At 48.2% G+C, this 11,934-nt stretch overlaps 1 protein-coding gene across 1 annotated transcript in view; it reads left to right on the plus strand.

Moving 5' to 3' along the window:
* LOC129474662 (uncharacterized) overlaps positions 1–11,501 on the plus strand; it is a 58,963-nt gene extending 47,462 nt beyond the window's left edge. The window contains exon 4 of the mRNA XM_055266162.2: positions 10,916–11,501. The gene's annotated coding sequence lies outside the window, so the exon portion shown is untranslated. The remainder of the gene's footprint in view (positions 1–10,915) is intronic.
* The last annotated feature ends 433 nt before the right edge of the window (positions 11,502–11,934 follow it).

Consider the following 11,934-nt stretch of genomic DNA (forward strand, 5'->3'; position numbering starts at 1 on the left):
CCTGGCAGAAGCACAGCTCTTCCCCGACAGCCAGGAGCTGCAGTTTAGTTTCCTCTGGCGGCAACACAAAATGAATAGCAGGAAAAACCCCTCAAAATATGGGCTGCCATATGCCTCAGCACACACTCTGGGTGAGGGATGGACCCACCTCAATATACCCTTGGCCTGGACCAGCAGCAGCTTGAAGGTGGCACTCTTCATTGCTACAAAGATCTTCCAGAACATAGGGGTCTCTGAGTTTGGAAGAGAACATGCTTCTCTTCTCAGTCAATAGCAGACAGTTTGTGGTGGGAGGCACAACTATTTCAGAAGTCTGGCAGGGCCGCCCATTTTGTGGGCACCTGGCTGCACCAGGCAGTTAGCTAGAGTTGTCAGACTTAATCCTCACGACCTAGCCAGTTGGTTAATATTATCCCCATCTTGCAGATGAGAAAACAGAGGTTTGAGAGCTGAGAAACTTGCCTAAAGACACACAGCAAGTCAGTCATCTAGCTAGAATCCAAAGTCAGGTTGATCTGTCCTCCAAGTTTCTGCTCCCTCCCTTGCCTCTCCCCAGCCTCGAATCTGCCCACACTGAGGGATGGGGCCAGTTTCCTTCTCTGGGGCTCAGCCTCTCCATACACAGGCCGTGCTTAATGACATTTAAGATGTGAGTTTGACTCTCAGGTCTGCCACTCACCATCGGAGAGACCTTGGATAAGCTGCCAACTGCAACCTCTAATTGCTCATCTGTACAATGGGGACAACAGTATCATGGGGCTCTTGGGCTCTTGTGAGGGTGAAAGGAGGATGTGTCAATAGCACTTAAAGCAGCCAGTACGGAGCGAGTGTTCTGCTCCCATCATTCCTGATAAACCACATCACACCAGCCGTGATGCAGCAGGTTCTCCTGGGCATCCTCCTCTCCCTGCACCTGGCTCGTTAAACTCTCACATAAGGAAGAGGGTAGAAGGGGCTGTTTGCTGAGCACCTATTATGCCTCAGACATTTCCACATTCTATCACATCCTCACAACGAGAAAACCTGTGGTGTGGATCTCACAATGCGTCCTCAGATGGAGAAGTCAGCAGAAGTTCAGAAAGGCCCCAGCCACCCAGGGAGGGAGGAAGAACTGAGACCCATCCCTCAGATCTCGAAGCTGCAGCCCCGCCACACTCCCCTCTGGACCCACAGCCTCACTTTCCTTCTCCTCCCTGTCTCCTCTTCCCGAGGCAGCACAAGGGGTCTGACTGGCGGGTGCAAGCGACTCCTGGTGCCCTCTGCAGAAGCCCCTGCCCAGTGTGTGATAGCCAGTGCGCAGGGTCAGCAAGCACTTGGCCACATCTCAGGCTGGCTTCTTGCATGGTGGCCAGAGGACATGAGTGGAGTCTATTCGTTGCCACTCTGGGAATCTGGGAGCCCAGGAGTGAGCGTCTTCTTCATCCCCAAGGCCAAAGCCTCACTCCAGCTGCTCTCTATCCTCATTTTTCATTTCCTCCTTCTCCCCCTAACCTCTGCCTCTATAAGCTCTTGGTAATAATCTTAGACACAGAGACTCAGAGAGGGAGTACAATGGCTCCCGTGGCTGGAAGTCAGCAAGCACGGGAAGAGCAGGGGAGCAGGGGCCTCTCCTGACTGTTATTCACCAGAGGGAAGTCGGGGCGGTGAGAGTAGAGACACTTATGGACAATCCTCATTAAGCCATTGATGTTTCATATCCTTCACCCCCTGAATCTACTGTCACCTCAAGAGCAGTTCCTGCATTTGCTTTTCCTCTCCTTCCGCAGACTCCTTTACACACACACACACACACACACACACACACACGTAGGAAGAGGCCAGGAGCAGCCTTCCCCCTTAGTCCTGGAGAACCTTGCCATAAAGCTCACCCTCTCCTGGGCTCAGTGACGCACCAATCATGGTGCTGGCCCTGTGGGCGCGGCCCCGGGGGTGGGTACCATGGCTCAGCCAGGCTCACTTGGGCTTAGATCCCGATGCCACTGCTTCCTCACTGTGTGACAATTGATGGATACTTCGCCTCTCTGAGCACCTGAGCCATCTTCTGAAGACAGGAGGATGCTGCTAGCTTTTATACAGATGTCAGGGCTTGTTCCAAAGCTCTAGCTTGCTCCCTTCCCTGCACACCCTCTGTGCATGACCAGTCTCTACTGCAGATCTTGAGGTGGGCAAAAGGCAAAGAATAAAGAAAAGGAAATACTTAAAACAACCAGTCCTCAAATCATTCCATTAGGTAGGATTCAGGAAGCACAGGCTGGAAGACAGAAAAGTTAAGAAACAAAGCCAGTATTTCTGAAGGGCTGTCTGCTACCAGGCCCCATTGTAAACCCTTGACACCAATCAACACCTGATTCTCCCCACCATTCTGCCATTAGATGCAATTCCTGCCCCCACCTTACAGAGAAGGAAACAGAGGCTGGGAGAAGTTAAGTCACTCGCACAAAGGCACACAGCTAGAAAGTGGCAGAGCACAGCCTGATCCCAGGCAATCCGACTCCAGGCTTGTGCCCCAGCCATGAGCTGCGCTGCGTCTGGGCTTCTCCTCCCTGCTCTGCTTCATGCTCGGAGCTCTGTGTGCGTTCTCTATTCACCTGTCGGCCTGGAAAAGCGGCGGCAGGCAACGTGGATCACTCAGGAGGACTTCAGTGGGATGAAGTTCCGGTCCCCTGGTCAGCGTCGAGTCTCCCAAATAACTTTTCATGCTGCCATGTGTCCAGCGTGAATGTCCACACCAGGGCTGGGTGGGCGAGCGCGTGAGAGACTCCCACTGCCCCAGCCGTCGTGTTTGTGCCTCGCTGCTGCAAGAGGAAGTGAGGAGCTGTGTTCATTCTCTCTCTCTGTCTTTCTTTCCCTTCTGCTGCAGCTGCTGCTGCTTCTTCTTCTTCTTCTTCTTCTTCTTCTTCTTCTTCTTCTTCTTCTTCTTCTTCTTCTTCTTCTTCTTCTTCTTCTTCTTCCTCCTCCTCCTCTTCTTCTTCTATATTTCTATATTGAAACATCCCAATGTGCCATTCTCAGTGCTGAGGTCTTAGGGCTTAACATGCCACACACAATTTTGCCCTCTTTGTCCTCATGATTCAGGCCGAGGGGCAGATATAGGAACAGCCACTCACAGCAGTATGGCAAGTAGGGGCTAGGAGACCTGGAATACTGTGGGAACAGCAAAGGGGCTCCCAAGCCAGCCTGCTCAAGAGTTGGGAGAAGGCTTCCTGGAGAAAGTGAGCATGAAGCTAAAGACTGAGGCTCAGGTGGGAGTTTTCCAGGCAGAGGGCAGGAAAGGGCATCTCAGGCAGAGGGAACAGCTTAGGCAAAGGCCTAGAAGGAAGAAGAGTTGAGTGGGACGGTGGGGGAGTCGCTCTTGACTCCCCTCTTTCTCTTGCCCTGACACCTCCTCTTCACTGCTTCTGACTCTATCGCCTGGGCCCCCGGTCGCAGTCAGCTTTCTCCTAGATTGCTGGCTCCTGCCTCTGCCCTTACCCAGCCTACTATTCTCTCCTCAGCAGCCAGAGAGATTCTTTTAAATGCAACTCAGGCCAGGTGCAATGGTTTATACCTGTAATCACAGCACTTTAGGAGGCCAAGGCAGGTGGATCACCTGAGGTCAGGAGTTCAAGACCAGCCTGGCCAACATGGTGAAATCCTGTCTCTACTAAAAATACAAAAACTAGCCAGGCATGGTGGTGGGCACCTGTAATCCCAGCTACTTGGGAGGCTGAGGCAGAAGAATTGCTTGAACCTGGGAGGTGGAGGTTGCAGTGAGCGGAGATCATGCCATTGCACTCCAGCCTGGGTGAAAAGAGTGAAACCTTGTCTCAAAAAAAAAAAGAGCAACTCAGATTGTACTTCACCCCTGCTTAAAACACTCCAGTGCTTTCATCTGACTTGGAAGAAGGTCCACATGCCTCACTTGGAGGGTCTGCTCTCTGCTGACCTCCTGTCCTCCCTGCTTCCTGCAGCTACCCTGGCCTCCCTGCTGCTCCTCAAACACACCAAGCATGTTCCTGCCTCGGGGACTTTGCGCTTGCTGTGCCTTCTCTGAGGAACACACTTTTCCCCATATTCCTTCCATCACTGCATCTGGCTTTGGGCTTAAACATCACTTCCTAAAACAGGTCTCTTCTGCATGCCCTGTGTTCCGTCCCTCTCCATCCCTCACCCACCTCTGTCAGTCTCCACAGCATGTATCCCTCCCTGATACAATACATTTATTGGTTTATCTGATTATTGCCTGTTTCCGCTGGTGGAGTGTAAACTCAAGGGAGGTAGGCCTTTTGTCTTGCTGGCATATTGTAGGTGCTCAGTACACATTCGTTGAGTTAGTGACTAAGAGAACAACAAATGGTTCAGTGTGGCTGGAGCACAGAGTGAAAGTTGGGAAATGGAGAAGAAGCCACACAGGACCCCAAGGGCCAGGTCAACATAGCACTTTATCTGAAGCACGTTTGGAGGCTGGAAAGGGTTGGCAATGGCTCTCCATGTGGACAGAGAACTCAGAGATCTGGAGGGAACTTACTCAATCATTTAATCTGGCTCATGAGCATTTCTTGATGCTCTGGTGCTGGTGATTCAGGTTCAAATCCAACATGATTCCTATGCTCAACAAGCTCACAGTCCAATAAGGGATATCTGTTGGCATAATACACCATGGAGTGGGTGCAAAAGCAAAGCAATGCAAGATACAGAGGCAGCAGTGATGTACTCTGTCTGGGGACCCCCGAGTAGGCAAACTCTGAGGTGGGTTTTGAAGGATGAATAGGAGTTTGCCAAACAAAGATTGGTCTCCTAATGGACCTCAAAGAGCCAATGTCAAGGAAATGGAGACATTGAAAACTTCGTGTGTTATCGCTGGAATGTAAAATGGTACAGTGCTATGGAAAGAAAAATTTGATGGTTCCTCAAAATGTTAAACATAGTTCTGTGTTGGGAGAAGCCTTCCTGGAGAAAGTGAGCATGAAGCTAAAGACTGAGGCTCAGGTGGGAGTTTTCCAGCAGAATGCTAAGAACAGGGATACATGATCTTTAGTAACCTCTCAGTAGCCCAGTTAGGCAGGCACTGTAAGTTCTACTTTGCAGATGAAGAAACTGAGACACTGAGAGGTGAAATGACTTCCCAAGTAGCGCAGCAGGACAGGGACAGAGTCAGGACTCACATCAAGACCTGTATAGCTCCAAAGTCTGTGCCCCTTTCTGCTCTGTCACATCCACCCATGATGCTCCTCTGTCCTTCCTAGCCTTCTGGGACGAAGACCTAAACAAGAATTTGACCAGCACATGGTAAGGAGGGACACCTCTTTACTGAGCACCTACTATGTTCTGGGTCCTTACTACAGGCTTCACATTTATGACCACGTGTCTGGAACACGCGCCTGACCTCTGCTGCCAGTCGAACAAGAGGTCAGTGGCAGGATTGGATGCCTGGTCTAGACTTCACTGGGTAATAATGTGAAATGTTTTTAGCCCCCTGCACAAAAGAGAAAAACCTCACATCTTACATCACTAAAATCTAATCACAGCCTCCACACATCAAGTCTCTGCTAGGTGCCAGGCACATCTCCTAAACTATCTCATTTAACCCTCACAACAACTCTAGGAGGTAAATATCATTAGCTCCACTTTGCAGATGAGGAAACCGAGCTGAGGGCTCAGTCACCTGCCTGAGGTTACACAGAATGTGGTATAGCTAGGATATAAACCCCGGTCTGTCTGCCTCAAAAGCCAGGGCTCTTTTCACTCATCAAGCTACCTCTCAAAAGCCACCGTCTCCTAATTCCTCAGCAGCAGCCTGGGCACCAGCAAGAGGACAGACCTGCCCGGAGATCCTGGGTATTTGATCTGAAATGAGACCCTTCATCTAAGACGTGCTCCTCATCATCCCATGAGCCCCATAATGTACATCATTCCTAATAATAGCTCTTTATGCCAGATGAGTTTCTTTTTGCCAAAGGAGGAGATTAAACTGCTTTTTTCTCGGTCATAAATCTTATAGTTTCTCCTAAATCCTGTTGAGCTGACAAATTGTGGCCTTTTCTGTATTCATTCCACAAGACACCTGGAGTATGTATTATAGGCCAGGTTCTCTGCTAAACACTCAGCTGCATGGCTAAGATGACCCAGTTCCTGCCCTCTGGGGATCACAAGCTGGCAGGGATGATAGGAAGTACTTCCAGTAATTTCAGCACCACCTGGATGGGGCTGAGATAGAGGTGTAGATATATAGGAGAAGTACCCAAGCCAGTCTGTTCAATATGGGAAGTCATCCCGGAGCTAGAGACCAAGGCTGGGTTTTGAAGGATGAGTAGGAGAGCTCCATGGTGATCAGAAAGGGTTCTGTGCAGCTGAAACAAATCATCCAGGCTTTTTAAAGCAAAAGTTGATTTAACACAGGGGATAAGGAACTCTAAAAGGTGCTAGGGGAGGGAAGGTGCTGGAGGAGTCAACAGGGCCCCTGTAAATGACTCCCAGAATACTACCTGACCAACCAGCCATGCAATCAGAAAGTCAGGCAAACGGGAGACCACCCTTGCAAATAGTGAGTTCAAGAACTTACTGTCACACTTGGGTCCAGGGATCTGGAAGCTGGGACTGGGGAGCCACCATGATGTCATCACAACTGCCTCTCAACACCCATGGAGGTGGCCACCAGACTCTGAGATGTTGCTGCAAAAACCCCCATGCCACCATGATGGCTCCTGCTGGAGGAAAGAGCCACAGCAGCAGAGAGACGGCCTCTGTTTAAATTCCAGAGTCAAAATCTCACACAGCCTAGATAATTGACAGAACATAATTGACATCGAGAACTTCAGCTGCAAGGGAGGCTGGGGAAAATAGTTTTCAACTCCTATCTCTGCAATACAGGAAAGTTCACCAAGGAGAAGAGGGGGAGTGGATGGGAATGGGGGCTGAGGCCCAAGCAGGCGTATCCCCCAAAACTGGGAAGGAAAGGAGTGAGTGCCCTAGGGCAGGTGGACACATATCTTGCATTTTCTCTTCTGCCTCCACACAGAGGCCCTTTTTCAGGTCAACACTCCCACAAAGACCCCTTCCCTGTGGCCCTGTCAGAGCGTGAGAGCAGTAAATCCAGATTCTCACTTCTGTGATGAGGAAATGGAGGTGCAGAGGGAAGACTGTTGTCTTAAGGCCACACAACTCCATGGACAAGTGGGGCCTAGAACCTTGTTCTCCCCTTTGTGTTGTGCCTGCTCTGCCATCCTCTTCTTCACGTTCCGGGGCTGGGGCCTGGCTGGAGCTGGGGGTGGTGGCTGGTATAGGTGAAGAATTGCAGTCTGGAGAGGGGAAAAAACTCAGCCTCTGGTGTCAATTATGCCTGAGTTCTCCTCCGGGCTCCACTCCTGCTAACTGTGTGACTCTGGGCAAGTTACTCAACCTCTCTGAGCTCCAGTTGCCTCCTCGGTGAAATGGACGTAGAGAAAAGCACACGGTTGTCATGAGAATGGCACACACTAAATATAATGAAGATTACAGTAGGTATTCTTGAAATGGGAGCTGATGTTACTGGTTCCACAATACTATTGTTAATTATAAACTGCTATTACTGTTAATAGTAGCCGATCCTCCCTGAATTGAAGATGAAATCTTTTTAAAGGTTTTATATGTGGTTTAACCTCACTGCTTTTTCTTCTCCTACCTCAGTAGCAGCATCAAAAGACCTGCACTGTAACTGCTTCCATTATTCTAGCCTACCTGCATTTGTGAATTTCTAACTAAACACCTAGGATTCCTCCCCTCATCTCACCCAGAGACCCACAAGTACCCACAGACCAATATATGCAGATTCACACCAAACAGACACTCATACATACACCTGGTTTTGAACAGACACACATAAACAGGGTCAAATACACAGACCCTCACTAGTACTCAGATTCACACCCAAACTTATAGAAGCACAACCTCACCCAAATACACATAGACACACGCACAGAGAAACAACAGCAGCACTCATGCAAACACATCCTTCAACACGCACAATCCACACCCTCCCAGTTTTGTGACACACTCAGGAATATTAAAAGTTGTGGAGGATGGAAGTAGCTCGGAGCCTTGCTCCTGAGTTCTCTTTAAACAACTGGTCAGTGACAACTCAGGACTCCTTGGAGCCCTCGCTGAAGGGCCTTTATCAGCCTAAAGCTGAGCCTTCAGCCTGGGTCCTACCTCAGATAAGATCATTAATTTTCCATTGCGGCTTCTCTCTCTCTCTCTCTCTGAGTCATCTTTACAAGCCCCTGAAACAATGGCATTTAAGGAGGGAGCTTTCTCAACACCTGAAATCCCTACAGAAAGGTTCAGCTTCCTTGGTAAAGCATTTATGTGCTGGGGGAGGGTGCATGGAGTGACATGGTTTTCACATTTGAGAAAGGTAAGTGGGAGGGAATATCAGACAACTGCACAGTGCAGATTATCATTTAAATAAAATCCCCATGGGGCTTGCTGGCAGCATTAAAATTGCTCCGTACCTCTGTGGGGGTGTCACAGAACAGCCTCTCTCCTTTATTCTGCTTTACCATAGAAAGAGGCAGTGTGGTGCAGTGGAAATACCCTAGGGCTGACTCCTAGGATTCAAGTCTGGTCCATCATTTCTGGGATGTGTATAACTAACTAGGCAATTTACTTACCTCTCTGAGTAATGAAGTTTTTATCAATAGAACACAATGATTAGGAGCAATGAAGGGCTCCAGAGCCACAGTGCCTGGCTCGGCCCTGGACTAGCTGTGTGATCTTTGGCAAGTTGCTTAATCTCTCTGGGCTTCAGTTTTCTTATCAGTGAAGTGGAGTAATCACTTTCCTCATAGGGTTGTTGCAAGTATGAAATTAATATATGTAAATGCTTAGCACAGTGCCTACTACATACTCAATGATCAATAAACGATAGCAGGTGCAGCAGTAACTGTCATTTTGTGTTTCTCATATTCCAGACACCCTGCTTTGTCCTCCTCAAGACCTACAGGATCTTGTCTTCATGTCCCCTAATGTCTAATCTGCTCCACTCATACTGGCTCCCTTTCTGGTCCTTGGATATGCCATCTTGTTCCCATCTCAGGGTGTTTGCTCTTGTTGTTGCTTCTAGTTGGAATGCTGCCCTCCCCTAATATTTACATGTTTTATTCTCTCAATTCATTCACATCTGTGCTCAAACAACACCTCCTCAAAGAGGCCTCCCATGATCACCTTACCTAAAAGAGCACCTTATCTATCATCATCTATCCTCTTGCTTGGAATTATGCTACACATTTGTGTACTTGTTTATTCTTTTTCTCATCCACTAGAATGTAAGTTTCAGGAAGCCAGAAATCTTGTCTTTCTTGTACTTGACTGTATATCTGTAGCTCCTATAACAGTTCCAGGCCATGGAAGCACTCAATAAACATTTATAGAATGTATGAATAAGTAATATTATCACATTAAATATGGGTCAAAATGAAACACTCACTCAGCTTCAGCCTGTTAATCCCAGACCGATCTCTCTTGGGATACTATATACCACGTATATGACTCTACCATATACATCTGAGTATCTGAGTCAGAATTTCCACAGCCAGTTGTGACTCAGAGCTGCCTACATTCTTGGGTGACAGACATGGATGAAAGCAGCTGGAGAAGGCATTGATGACTGCTGCCTTTTCCTTGCCCAGGAATAGTCTGGAGAAAGAATCCACCACTTTTTCCGAACACTTTAAAAGAGGGCTTTATGGGGCTATGGACTCCCAGTACCCGCTCCCCGCCACCCCCATTGTAGGGATGATCATTCTGCATCACCTATCTGCCCAGTGTTTCCAGCTAGCAAGAAATGCCAAGTGGGGACATCTGGAAAAAGAAATATCAGCTTTGGATTCCAAGAGATGGCAAAATGAAGATGTCACTAATAGTCAGTGAAAAGCTGGCTCATTCTTCCTCTGTTTATTCACTTCCCCTGGGCTCCATTTTCTGCCTCAGCACCTGCGCCGCCTCATGCTCCGTAGCAGGAATTTGCTTTTCAGCACCACGGACAGCGATTGGCTGGCAGCCGGGGAGGCGAGGAAGCCAGAACGGGGGACATTCATGCAACCAAACAAATATTTACTGAGCACATCCTGGGGGCAAGCATACTGAAGAATACAGAGATTTACGTGGTCTTGACCTTTAAATAACTTAATCTCTTCGAGTCATCAATATTCCTAAACTGATACAGCTGGGGCAAGGCCCCGAGCCTCCTGATATTTGGAAAGTGTGGAGTATCAAAGGGAAAATGTTTCCCTTCTCAACAGTTGTTGAATTTATGCTGTGTATTTGCACATGTTATCTAATACTCTCATTAGACTGTCACCCTAAAAACAAACAAAAAAGCAAAAAACAGGTACTGCAATGTTCTATTCACCATTATACCGCAAGTACCCAGCATGGTGCCTGGCCCATAGTAGACACTCAATAGGTTTTTAATAAATGTGTGAATGAATGAATGAATCCTCACAAAATCCTATTTTGCCCATTTTTATTTTACCCCTATTTCATAGATGAGAAAACTGAGTCTCTGAGAACTCCCTTCTCACGACAGCTATTAAGCGGCAGAGCTTAGGTTTGAATCCAGGACCTCCCAGTTTCATGCTGTGCTGTCAAGCAGAGCCACTTAACTATGCGCTGGGCACTCTCGGAGCCTAGAAAAGGGGCTAGCTTGGGAGAGGCTGATTCTAGCACTGACTCACTATTCAACCTTGAGGGAATCATGTTTTTCTTTCTGGCCTCAACTTCTCCATATGTAAAATGGAAAAGGAGATTGTGTGGCTAAGGGCTCCCCTCCCCACTCCACAAATGGCTTATAAGGGGCTCCCCGGAAGGCTTGGATCATGCATCTGTTGCAGCTGGACAATGCGACCAGCAGGGGGCGCGCTATAAAATGAATTAAAACATCCTTCCCTTGCCTCCGCAGGGCGTCAAATGAGAAGTGTATTGATATCCCAGCAGACCTCAATATCGTTTTTCATCTTCCCGCTATAACCAGAATATGCGCGCAAGCAGTGCAGGAGCTCTTCTTTTTAGAGTGCAACAAATGAACTTCAACCCCTCCCGAGAAGTGAGTAAAGAGGCAGCCCTAGGACACAGAGACAGTGCAGTGAGGCTGCCGTGACTTATCGCCCAGGAACCCACTGATTGAGTAACTTTGGACAAAGCCTCAAGCAAAGATAACTGTTTAAATGGCTGCGGCAGCGGAAAAATCAGTTTGGCTGATTGATGTCCTGGGTTTCTTGTTAGTGGGTGGCTTCCAGCCATGGCTCTGCCTCGGCTCCCAGAATTACTCCAATAAGTGATTTGCTCATCCCTAACTCTTCCCAGGAGGTGGGGAGAGGGGGCTGAATCAGCCCTCTCACAACCCTGATTGGGATTTAATAGGGGACTAGTGGGCATTGGTGCACTGGGGGCAATGTGGGGAGAGGAGCAGATTTGTCAGGCTTGGCAAAAATATCTGGCTCCTGCCTGTGGGTGTGGAGGGGAAAATAAAGTCAGAAAAGAAGCGATTGCAGAGTGAATGTCTTTCAATTATTTGAAAAGAATGCAAATCAAATGTGTCACGAAGGCTGTTTCTGTAACCAAATCCTAGTCATTGAAATCTAGATTGACCAAAGTGGGTCTCCAGATTGAAGAGCAGTAACGGGGGAGCTTGGGAGATTTTTGTCAGGGAGCCTTACTCAGTGTAGGAGTCACCTGGGATCATCAGAAAGGAGCAGGCTCTGCAATTAACCAGAACTTGATTCAATCTGGCTCTACCATTGACTGTCTGCAAGGCCTGGATCGAGTTTCTTAATCTTTCTGAAACTCAGCTTCCTCATTTGTAAGATGGGCGAATACTAATAATATATCTACTCTTTCAGCTCTCTATTCTTGCATACTAAACCACATTAACACTTCGTTGAATAACAAATCAATCATTCATTTATGCTCATAGAGTCT

Source organism: Symphalangus syndactylus, chromosome 24 (assembly GCF_028878055.3).
Source record: "Symphalangus syndactylus isolate Jambi chromosome 24, NHGRI_mSymSyn1-v2.1_pri, whole genome shotgun sequence".
Lineage (NCBI taxonomy): Eukaryota > Metazoa > Chordata > Mammalia > Primates > Hylobatidae > Symphalangus > Symphalangus syndactylus.